Source organism: Poecile atricapillus, chromosome 4 (assembly GCF_030490865.1).
Source record: "Poecile atricapillus isolate bPoeAtr1 chromosome 4, bPoeAtr1.hap1, whole genome shotgun sequence".
Lineage (NCBI taxonomy): Eukaryota > Metazoa > Chordata > Aves > Passeriformes > Paridae > Poecile > Poecile atricapillus.
Genome location: NC_081252.1, coordinates 4,430,163 through 4,442,268, shown reverse-complemented (window position 1 = coordinate 4,442,268; position 12,106 = coordinate 4,430,163).

Genomic DNA, 12,106 nt, shown 5'->3' with positions numbered 1-12,106 from the left:
TTGAGGTTGGCTTCGAGCGAGAGGCAATCAGAACGGAATCCAAACCCCTCTAAATTATGCATTGACCTCTCAAGGTCTAAAATAAAGTTGTGGGATTAACTGCTCCGAGATGTTGTCTAATAAACCAAATTTCCTCTCTGATAGGGGAGCAGGCTGCCGAGTGTCCCCCAAACAAATTAAAATGGCGGAATTAGAAATTCTTGGGGGAGGAAATGGTTGGGTAATGAAAGCGCTGATGGGTCCAGACTCTCTGATGCGATAATAAGGCAGTGGGGATGTGTCCTGAATACAAAAGCAGGAGCTGAGCGTTTTCTCCTCTTCCTTCCCCCCTCCCCATCTCCTTTCCCTCCCCATTTTGAGCAAAGGGATCAAATGGGGTGTGGGGAGCTCATTTTCCCTCTGCCGGGCCACCCCAGGGAGCGGGGAGATATCAACCACTCACTCAGTTCCCATCAGAAACTAATTATGTTTATAATGGGCTTAAAATGGATGTTTCTAACAGGACTATGAGTGTGAGACATCTGAGTTACATAGATCAGCAGCAGCCACATGGCTGATTTTATTGTGCTTAAATAAGGCTAAGTTTGGGGTTTCTTTTAAATAACTCTGTGTTCATGGGACAGGAATTTCTCTTTCAGACAACATTTCTTACACTGTCTTTATTTCTCTTTTTGTGCTTCCAGTTCATCCTTTTAGTGTGACTGCAAAGGTGTGGACCTGCCCACGGACTCGATTTCTCCATCAGTCTCCTAACTAGAAAAGCTGCCAAAAAGAAGTAAGGATTTGCAAGCGACACAGATTCTGAAGTGTTCAGTGCTCCAGTGACTGGATAACTTTTATAAGACTTACTGTGATTCCTGTAGTATTTCAGAACAAAAGGACATCCTGTTGATAGAGCTGAGGAAAAAAACTTCACTGTCTTGCCCAAGCTCTTTTGTTTTTTAATTTTTCTTTCCCCTCCTACGTGACGACAGCAAATCCAGTTGAACAAATACTTGGTGTTGAAGCAGAAGGAATCAAAATAAATTTTGATCACTCAAAGTATTTTTGTTGGGGGGGGTGGGGGGTGAGGGGGGGTCAAGGGCTGTATTTGCTGGAATTGTTTTAAATAATTGATGTGCACACACCTGATTATCGGTTCTTCTCACTGCCGCAGAATAAACTCTTCTGATGGTGTATTACAGAGAGAGCTTGGCTTCTTTCCTTAAACCCTCTTTCCCATCTCCTGAGCCAAAATCTGCTCTTCATCAGCCTCTGCCATCTATTTCAAATCATGCACCTTCCCAGCTCCTCCTGCCTCAGCCTCTCCCCGAGGCTTCCACCTGCCCTCAGCCCAGCAGCCCCAAAAATGTGGGACTTCCTGGCAGTGCCACTGACCCCCTCCTCCTCCTCCTCCTCTTCCTCCCAGGCAGGACACATGGACCCAGGCCAGTCTCACCCTTCAGTATTTGTTACACACATTTCTGGGTCTGCACCCCACGGGAGATGCTGCAGCCCCAAGCAAACTCTTGCCCTAATTAAAAATTATTTCCTTTTGCTCGGTTTGAGGAATCCTAAAAGGCCCTGATTCCAGCTATTTCAAGTTCCTCCAACTGTGCACTCAAAAGTACAAGACAGATTTTTTTCCCTCCCTACAATCTCATAATGCTTCTATTTTTTTATTATAAAATATTCATTTGCTTTACCGATCCGTGTCAGAGTGAGGTTAAATCATACCAGAGTCAAGGATCCTTTCTATGAACCTTCCAGAAGAGCAAATTCTACCTCCTGAGAGCTTCTATCATTGAGCAAAGCAGAAATGACATTACAGATATCTCACCACAAGTTTTGGCTTTTTCTTCCAGGTCTGCCTGGTCCTTAGAAAAAAATTTGAAAGGTAGGCAAAATTTTCAAAGTATTTTGGGAGTCTTAGTCTGTTTTGTAGGCCCTAAAAATCAACTGGCTTTCCATCAGGCTTTCCACACCCAGGCAAGTTTCCTGCCCCAGCCTTATTTAATAAAACAATAGCAGAAATCTTCCAAAAATTTACTACTTCCACAAAATTCATCAATCAGACTATTCCTCCCTGGAACCTGGAAACCTGAAAGCACCGATCAAACTTGTGAGGTGATGAGTTTGTGGAAAGAGTTTTTTCTGTGTGCTCTGGGAGAGAGGCTCGGCTCTTTTTCAGACCTGTAAATATCCAAATCCCAGTCAGAAACTGATTTATAGAATGGCAGAAATTAATTCTGCATATAATTTATAATCCTATTTCCGCTCATGAGGAATTAAAGACTTCCCAGGAAACCAGATTGATATTTGCATTTCACTCAGCTGCAGCTGCTGGGTGGGGAGAAAAACATTTCAAACATCTCAATAAACCCGTCTCCATCACTGTGGGTTTGCGAAGCCGTTTGTCCTGCTGCAGCTCCCTCTGAGCACACACAGGCCAGATTTCTTTGGGAATTTCTTTGGGAATGGGAATGTGACACATTAACACCCAAATCTGTGCCTGTCGCAGAAGGTCAGCTGGATTTATGGGCTGGTGGTTACAGAGTCAACCCAGGCTCTTCTCAGAGGTTCTCTTGGCCAGGGGAAGGTCAGGTGGGGTGGGGTGGGATTTCTCAATCCAAGCTGCAATTCCATAAAACGCTGTGGGGCTTGCAAAGTGTGGTTTATAATCTGGGAGATAACTGCAAACCTTTCAATTGACTTTGTGCTTGCTGCCTCTCCGAGTCTGGTGGATGTTCTGCTGTCTTGCAGAACTTATCTGTAACACACATCCCCTGTTGGGTAATTCTGCTTCCCTTCAGAGGAGGAGCTGAGCTGCAAGGATGCTCTGTTTTTACAGAACTTGCTCTGAGGCAGATATTTATTTACAGTTTGTCTTTAATTCTCTGTGTGTGCGTCTTTCACCCTGTTTGCCTGGGCTGGGGAATGATCTCCATATTAAATCTGCACGCCCTCCAAAGGCACACAATTCCCATCAGCATCGGTGACAATTAAATATTCTGCTGAAGGAGAGAATAAACCCACCAAGAGAAAAATGTTATTTAATGACATTGTAGCTGCAGCACATCTTCCTGCAGAGCTTTGTGTAATCACACCGAGCAAGCAAAGAGAAATTGTTCTGCAACGTGAAGCGTTTAAAATTTCATAAGCAATCTGACCTAAAAATAAAATAAAAAAAACAGAACAGAATCACCTTTTGGGTAACTTTTTATTTCAGCAGAAAGTTTTCTCTTAGATTTTGGGTTCTCTCTCTTTTCTCATCTCAAGGAAGTGCCACAGCCTGCTTCCCCTTTGTGCTTTTCCTACTCACCCACACTCCGCGGGGCTACTTCTTATCATCAACATCTATTCATCCACCTGCAAATTTCAATCCCAACTCAATTTTTTTCCCTGGCTAACTTCTGCTTCCAGAGAGGAAAACTGCAGATCTCCCAAGAAAACCACACCTTTCATTTCCTGGACCATACACGCTTCAATCACTTTTAAGTTATCCCAGTTAACAAAGACAATGTGTTCTAGGGGTGTGCTGAGGATCTCCTGGATGTGGTTTCCCTGCTTTATTCCCACACTTTTCCCACTGTTCCAATGCCCAGAAGCCACTCAGGGAAGTTCCTTGGTCATAAAGCACGGCAGAGCTGGATGGCGCTGCGTGTAAATCTGCCATCATTAGGCTGGGGAGCTGCAGTTAAATTATAAATTGTCATCCTAAGTAGGAAGAACATTTTTATGGATCCTGGCTCACCCTCCACAGACTTCAGCTATTTCCAGTAACTGCCACACAGAACACACTAAAATTTGTCAGCTGCTTGGAAAAGGAGAGTTGAGCTTGGAGACTTAATTCCCTTCAATCTTCTTAAAAGATATGATCCAATACCTCAGCATGAAAGCTTAGGAAGGGACAGGGAGGCAACCCAAAGCAGCCAGGACGATCAGAATGGACAAGCACCTCAGCACAGCACTAAAACTCATTTCTCCAAAGGTCACACGCACACCCAGGAAGCCACCTCTTTTATTTCCCTCTCTGTTACAAGTGTGGCAGAAGAAGAAACATTTGGAGGCTTGCCTGGATTGCTGTGGGAAGGTGTCGTGTCAGGGCTTTAACACAGACCATGCTGTCACATTCTTTCTGAAGCCCATCTCATGACAAGCAGCTTTTTTCCCCCTCCCACATGGGACAAGCAAAGACATAAAATTTTGACAGACGTGTTTGATGTTGGTGACATCCTGTGCAAAACATCTGTACAAGAGAGGATTTTTATTACCACAGGAGCCTGCTCAGCAGCTGAAGGTTTTAGTGTGGATCCTAAATCTCCATTCCTGTAGGGCTGCTGATCCTTTTTTTCCAAAATAGCTCCATATTTTCATGAACCCCAAGTGCCAACCGCTAATCAGGTGAATTGTGGAGGGTGAGTCCATGAGTGGGCGTAGAACACAGGCAGGAACCAGGAAAATATTGTAACTTCAGATCTTTGTTTGCAGGGAAATCCCTAAGGAAGAGAACTGTGTGTCCTCTTGGAAACCTCAGCTGTGTTCAGAAAATTCACACAGACTCCACTTCTTTTACAGCTCTGAAGTCTGAAAACTCCAGCTCTCAGAAATTTGGGTTTCTTTTTTTCATAAAACATTATTTGACAAAATGCTGGGTGCTAAAGTAGAAATATCCCTCCCAGGCTTGACTTTGCCACAGACCTGTTTAATGCTGGCACATTAAACACATTTTTATTTTACACATTAAAGAATAATAATTCTGGACACTTAACAGTGACACAATGAAGACATTATAAAATTTGGTAATGTGCAATAAAACTACTTTCAGAAGTGCCCAACCTTAAGTATATCCCTTTTCTGGTTTCCTTCCAGTGTTAAGTTTTGCACTCTTGAAGCTTCAATTACAGAGCTTAGTGCCCATTTAAAATGACTCTGTTTTGCCCACAGATAATTCCCTTTCATTTTGGCTCCCTTTCCCATTTGCCACCTGTTGATTAAAGGCCTCAATAATTTATTCCTTCGCAGCTTTGTTGTTTTTCCAATGAATTGTGGAGGACACCCATCCTCCTGTGGAATAAAGGGGCAGAGGGAAAACTCTGCAGTTCCTTGGGTCAGGATTAGAGAGGGCTTGAATCACCTGATGGGGAAGCCTGGAGATCGAGTTCGGCACCAGAACGGTTCTGCTGTGCTGCCCAGAGCCATCGCCACACTCGGAGATGTGTGGATGGAGAGGAGACTGTAAATCCATGGAGAAACTGCTGAAAACAGGGAAGAGAAAATGAGTAGCACACCCCTGAAGGAGAAAGCACTTCTTTAGAGACACAATTTTGCCTATGGAAAAGCAAGTTGGGATTCCTAACAAACCATTTGAGGAAAAGCAAGCCCACGAGATGCTCTTTGGGGTCCCTTCCAAGCCAAACCTGTCCAAGATCCCATGAATTGCTGTGTAAAATCCAGCTGGCTGACCTGAGGCCTGTGGTATTTCCCAAATTAAAAGGCACATTCCAGTCTCTCCTCACAGCACCCAGGTTTCCTGAACTCTGGCAGAGGGTTAAGTTTGTGTCTAATTTAAGAGGTGACTGCGATGTATTATTTTAGCAAGCGAGAGTAGGAGAAAATTGGCAGCGGCGCAAAGAATGAGTCCTCACCCAAGGGAATTCAGCGGCACAGGGATTGGATGTCCTGCCTCAAGAGGTGCCTCTGCAGGGTCTGGAGCACAGGAGCAACTCCCAGTTTCAAATACTCGGTGTTACAAAAGCTGGAGGAGTGCTGGAGGAGCTTTGCAGCTGCTGGAAGCCAAACCCGGCACAGTTTCACCAGGACTTCCCACCGCTGTGGGAGCTCCTGGAGTCCACCACACCATCACCCACGGACAAGGACAACCCTGGAAGTGCTGACCCACCTGAGAGCTCACAGAGGGGTTTCTTTTTTTGGTTTCCTGGAAAGCCAAAGCTCTCCCCACCCCTTTTGGGCTCGGGGCCTCCGCCGTGCGCGCCTCACCACAATTAGCGCGGCGAATCGCACCCTCGCTCGCCAGCTTCCCAAAATAATCAAAAGCCGTGGGGAAGCAAATCTGATCTCAAAATGCTGCTCTGGAGCTGGAATCATTCAGGGTTTAAAAGCCTAATCCTATTACAGTGACAGAGTTTAAACACTTTCCCTCATCCGCCGGAGCAAGGATGACAGCCAGCACCACGGCCGGATCCCCAGACCGAGCTGGAAACGCTTAGGAGGAGCCTCTGGAAAAGCTGGGAGGAGGAAAATGGAGCTGCATGGCTGTAGGGACAGCCAGGGCAGAGGAGGTTCATGTCCAGATCTGCACTTCTGGCACCACAGGAAGGAGAAAATAGGGATTGAAGGAGAAAATAGGGATCAAAGGAAAAAGCCGCCTTAATCTCCAAAATCCCAAATCGCCGCTTCAGGAATAAGAACCGTAATGCCCTAAAATCCTTTGGCTGATCCAAAGAATCCAGGATGACTCCAGGGTCTTGAGTCACAGACCAGGCAGGAAAACCGGCTCTGCTGAATGGAGCAAAGCTGAAATACGGCGATAAGGGCTGGAAATAAGAGCAGGTGCTCGGAAAATCCTAACAAACTTCCTCAGCTGCTGGAGCTGAGAGTCACCCAAAGAAGTCAGAGGTGAATAAAACAGACCTCAAAATCAGGCACTGTGCCTCAAAGCAGCTGCCAACTCAAAATTTAATAATCCTATCTAGAGCCCCAAATTTGCTTTGCTTTGTCTCCAAGCAGCATTTCCTGCTGGTGGGTGAAAATCCCCAATTCATTGCTATGATAAAATCATGGAACTGGGGAATCTTTTAAGATGGTCAAGTCCAAACATGACTATTAAAAGAAAGAGGGGAGGTGGGGAAAGCTCTGCCAAGACATGAGCTGAGGTTTAGCCAAATTTCACCAGAAATTAGCATTGAATTCAACTTCTCTTTTCCTCGCACCTCGGAGTACCCTGCAAATGTTTAACAGCGAATTCCCAAAGTAACCTTTTGGTTTTTTGGGCTTGAGATGAGTATTTCTTCAGGCAAGGGAAGAAGGAAAAGTGGGATAAATCTGTCTATGGGTGCAGAGGATGACAGGTTACAAATGAGATGCCTCCAGTGCAAAGTCCCCTCGTGTGTCAGCCTTCATTTCCCTCCCAGCCCAGCAGCAAAGGAGGCACTTTTAATTAAGTGCAAGATAAGTATGGAAAACTGAGTTGGAGAAACAAGGAGGAATAGGATTATTCTAATCCAATGTGACATAATTAAATGCAGGAATCAAAGGCTCTTAGTGGCACAGAACTTGTTAGAGCCTTGAAGTGGCTATTTGCACTTTATTCTGACACGCTGCAGCCTCTTCACAAAAACAAAGCTCCTCCAGAAGGGATGAAACCGTTGAAACCGTGACAGAGACATTCATAAATCACCCGGAAAAAAGGCAAAATAAGCAAAAAAAAAAACCAAAAAAAACCCATAAAACAACATTACAGCAAAAGGCTGCTCCTCAAAAACACCCAGCAAAACCAAAGCAAAAAAAGCCCTGGCAGCACTGATGATGACATTGTTTTGAGATCTTTTTTCCCCAGTTGTGTCTTATAATCACCTTGCAAGCTGCCAGCATCAGCTACCAGAAGGAAATTTGCCCTCTGCCAAGATAATTCCAGGGAACACCTGGAGAACAGAGAATTTAAGGTATAAATGAGCTCATGAACTTGCAGATGTATTTTGTGTCTGAGCTCCAGTGTTTTGTTTGGGCAGTTTTGGTGGGTTTGGAGGAAGGAAAGGGGGGTGGAATGATCCCAAAGAATCCTGCTGGGATTGACGTGGCTCACTGCAGCTCAGGGATCCGCGCTTCCACGGGGATGCTGCCCTGGAGCTCAGTGACTTCTCACAGTTCTATTCTCCAGCACCAGCCCCATCCCCACACCTTCCAACATCAGCTCAAATAACTCCATTTAATTCCAGGTATCGAGCTGGAATATCCCACTCGTTTCACTCACTTCTCACGGAGCTTTTCCAGAACGCGGGAGGCGCCTGCTGATGGAAACAATCCCAGCTTCTGCAGAACCTCAGGAGATAAACAGGGATGGGTGTCCTTGAGGGGCAGCCTTCCTGCCTGCCTAACTCCAGAATATGCTGAGCACACCCGGAATTTTGAGTGGGAGAAGCTGTGCCAAGGCCAGGTGTCGGGTGTTTGCAGGAATAAGGTTAAATCCCGGCACTGCGGAGCCCGTGGAACGCAGCTCCCACTTTCCATACCAATGAAAAGTAATCCAATTCATTTTTTCCAATAATTCAATACTAAACCAAATTCTGATTAGATTAATAGAAGGATGTCAGGAGCTGTCTTCTCAGGGTTGGGGCTTGGGTTTTTTTCCTGTTTAGCTTTTCCTGTTTTTTTCCTTTTAGCTGTCATCCTTGTTTTCTCTGCTCCCAAGATGGGAAAAGAGGACAAGAGGTCAAAACAGAAATATATTACATTTGCCCACTCTCTAAAAAATAAAAGAAAGCCCGACATCCCCAAGCTCTTGCCATGGCTTTTTTTTTCTCCCCCCCAGCTTCTCAGAAGAGAGAAATAGAGAGGAAAACAGGGCATTTCTTTCCTTTTAACAGGCTCAGAGCCAGAGGAGGAACACACAAAAATTTATCGCCGTCCCTTTCTGGGTAATCAATACACCTGAAGAAGCCTTTCCTATCGATCCCCCAGCTCCTGTATCCTTGTGCTGGCATCAAAACCGCATCCAAGGATCCTGGGTGGTGTAGAAACAAATGAAAGGCAACGTGTCTGTCGTGAAATACGGATTAGCTGGCTGTAAAACCATTGGGAAGAGCTCCCCGTGGGTGCCTGCCTTTTACTGCTGTCACAGGCTTGGTGCTTTGGTTGGAAGCCCCCTTGATGCTGGCAGAGATGGGATATTTAGGGAAGTCAGAGCTCTGGGCTGATGCAACGGGACATCTTTTCTACCTCCTGTGTCCCACCTTTCAGAGCTTACTCACACAGCAGCAAGGAACTGTGTCCTCTCCCCTAATTGAATTTATTCAGGTTCAAATGCCTTTCCTTCCTTTTTTTTAAATTTTAATTTGAGTGTTTTAACTCCATCTCAGGCAAGGGAGGGAGGCAGCAGTAAGCAAAGCAGGGACTCACCTTTCCCCCTCCCTGGCAGGATCAGGCACCCCGGGTGAACAGCCCCACAGTGCCACCTTGCTCATTTCTTCGGCAGCAGCTCCAGGCAGGGCACAGCTGGATCATTTCCCTCCTGGCTCGTACACACATCACTCCCCAGAACATATAAATGCATTAAAAAACCCCAAAGCAATAAAACAATCCCACTTTTCCATCCCAGCCTTGGGAATTGGCTTCCTGGGCAGTGTCACCAGGATTATAAAGCCACCCACAGCTTTCCCCCTGCTGACCTGTGAGAGGAGAGGGCTCAAAGTACCCAGAGGACTCTCAAAGAGCTCCTGGGAGCAGCATTTTCCCTCCTAAAATCAATTCATGCCCCAGGGCAGAGCTGCCACGGATATACACACACAACCTGAGGCCCACAAATCTACCTAGGCACTCCTTACCTGCCCACAAATAAGGCAGCAAAGCTTGTGGGGGGGGGGGGGGGGAAAGAAAAAAAAAATCCCTAAGAAATCCAGAGAAATATTGTGGCTATGAGCTGCAATCCAAAGAAGATTCCTGGATAATGAATTAATTAGAATTGAATGACTGAATATAGGTTTTTAAATTTTTTTTAAGTCCTTAAGCTCAAAGCTGTCATAAAGCCTGTGCCACCGCAGTGTCTGGAATACTTATAAGCTGCCAAGGAGAGAACCTGCCTTTATTTTTTATGGATTAATTCCGTGGTGCCGGGTAGGAGGCTTTGCTCTTGTAGGGCCACCTGCTAATCTCATTATGAAATGTCTTGTACCGAGTCAGGACCTGTGATGAAGCACCCAGAGATGCTGCACAGGTACAGAGGGGGTCAGCAGAGCCTCGTCCTGCTCTCTCTACTCACCTCCATCTCTGCGAGGAAAGCAGGAGCCCCACACAGCCCCCTGAAAGCCTCTGTTCACACCCAAAAACATCCACAAAACTCCATTTTTTACTGGGATGCTGCAGAGCCTTTTGGCAGCAGCGGTGGGGGGAGATGGGGCGGTGCCGTGCCTGAATCCTCATCAATCCCAGGAGCTTGGAGCAGCACTGAGCCTCCGAGTCATCCTCCCTGCCTCGGCTCCTGTGGGCTGGGCAGACCCAGAAGCTGCTCTTGAATCCCCTTTTGTCCTCCAGCAGTGAGCCAAAACCAAACCCAGCATTTACCACTCTCCTCCTCTCCCTGCACCGGCCCAGTGAGAATTTCCTCGGGTTTGTTTGCTCTCTGATCCAGCAGAAACTGGAAGAGGGGCTCTGGAAACAAAGTCACCTTTGTGGCACCTGTCAGCAGAGTTTTATTATTGTTTCCATCCCGATGGCTGTCGAGATAAGAGGAGGAGATCTTTCAGATCACACAATGGATGTAATTTAATAAGTGATCAACGCAGCGCTGGTGAGCAAGGAACTCGTACTGCTCTTTCTCCTCCCTCTCCTCTGTGGCCAAGTCATTCATCTCTCATCCCTCCCAATTCCCAGGGTTAATTCTTGTCTGCCCAGGGAGCAAACAGGAGGTGCTGGGCAGAGCCACGTTCCCCACTGTGGGTGGTTTAACGCTCACCTGAATCGGGAGCTCTTCTGGAAAACAAAGATGATTCTCTGGGAAAAAAGAATTGAGGTTTGCACATGAATTTTCCTTCTAATCAGCTATTATATCCCTTCCTTTCTGCAAGAAAGAGCTGTGGTATGTGGTGTCCTCCTGCCAGAGGGACATCCCCACCTGGTTTTGGATTTTTAGCACCCTCTGACACCCTCCACGCACCGAGGAGAAACCATAAACCCCATTTTAGCCTCCTGACTGAAGGCAGCCAGGTGCTGCCAGCTCAGCTGTGCTTGTGCATCCCAAGAGCAATCGGATGGAGTCAAGCACTGGGAGATTTACAGCTGGAACAGCAGCACCCACCCAGCTCCAGGGCTCTCATTTCCCACCCCCATCCAAACACCATCTGCCTCGGCCAGAGCCTGGGAGAGCAGGGTGGGATCACAGGGGCTCCTCTGGATCCTGATAAAACACGCCTGAAAAAGAGCTCCCCGAATCTCTCACCAAGTTTCCTCATTCTGGGCGCTTCACAACCCACATTGACCTTATCCCAAGGTGCTTTTGTCCCCGAGGCCTCCCTGAACAGATCCAGCAGCAGGAAAGCGCTGCCAGCATCCCACAGTAACACCTGAGCCAAGGGAAAGCTGCCAAGGTCCGAACACAACGGAGCTGTCACCCGGCAAATCGGGGACTGCACCAAAAATCCCAACTCCCGAGGAGGTGCAAAGGTAACCTGGGACAGGGAGCAGCTGAGCACCATTCCAAGGGAACAGGGAAGAGCCTCCCACCCCTGCAGGATGCTGCTGGATGTGTCAGCGTTGTGAGAGAGGGGTGGATTGTTCCCTGAATAAAACCAGCTCCCTCAGCTCCTGTGAGCAGAGCCTGGGGGATCCCCTGGTGCCCCACAGCCTGAGACCAGCTGGGCTTCCAGGTGGCAGGCAATGCCAAACCACAGAATCCTGGAATGGCTTGGGTTGGAAGGGAATTTAAATTGGGTCCAGTCCCAAGCCTCTGCCTTGGGCCGTGACACCTCCCACTATCCCAGGTTGCTCCCAAGCCCCATCCAACCTGGCCTTGGACACTTCCAGGGATCCAAGGGCAGCCACAGCTCCTCCAAGCACTCAGTGCCACAGCCTCACCACCCTGACATGGAGGAATGAAACCATGAAGCTCAGGATAGGGTTGGATCTCTGACTGTCCTTCTCGTTTTTGTCAGACACACCCCAGATTCCCCACTCCCTGTCCCGTGGCTCTGCTCCCGACGGATCCCCTCGGGCCACAGACGATTCCCATTCATGGCAGTTTGCAGCAGGGCCAATTTTGGAATCATTTTGGACACTGGAATACTTTGTTCTGTAAATGTTTCCCTGGCACATGTCAGTCTGTTGACTCCCAGCACGCAGGGAGAGCGATCTGCACTCTGGGAATGAAAGGGAAATGGAGACAGGCTCTGCCATA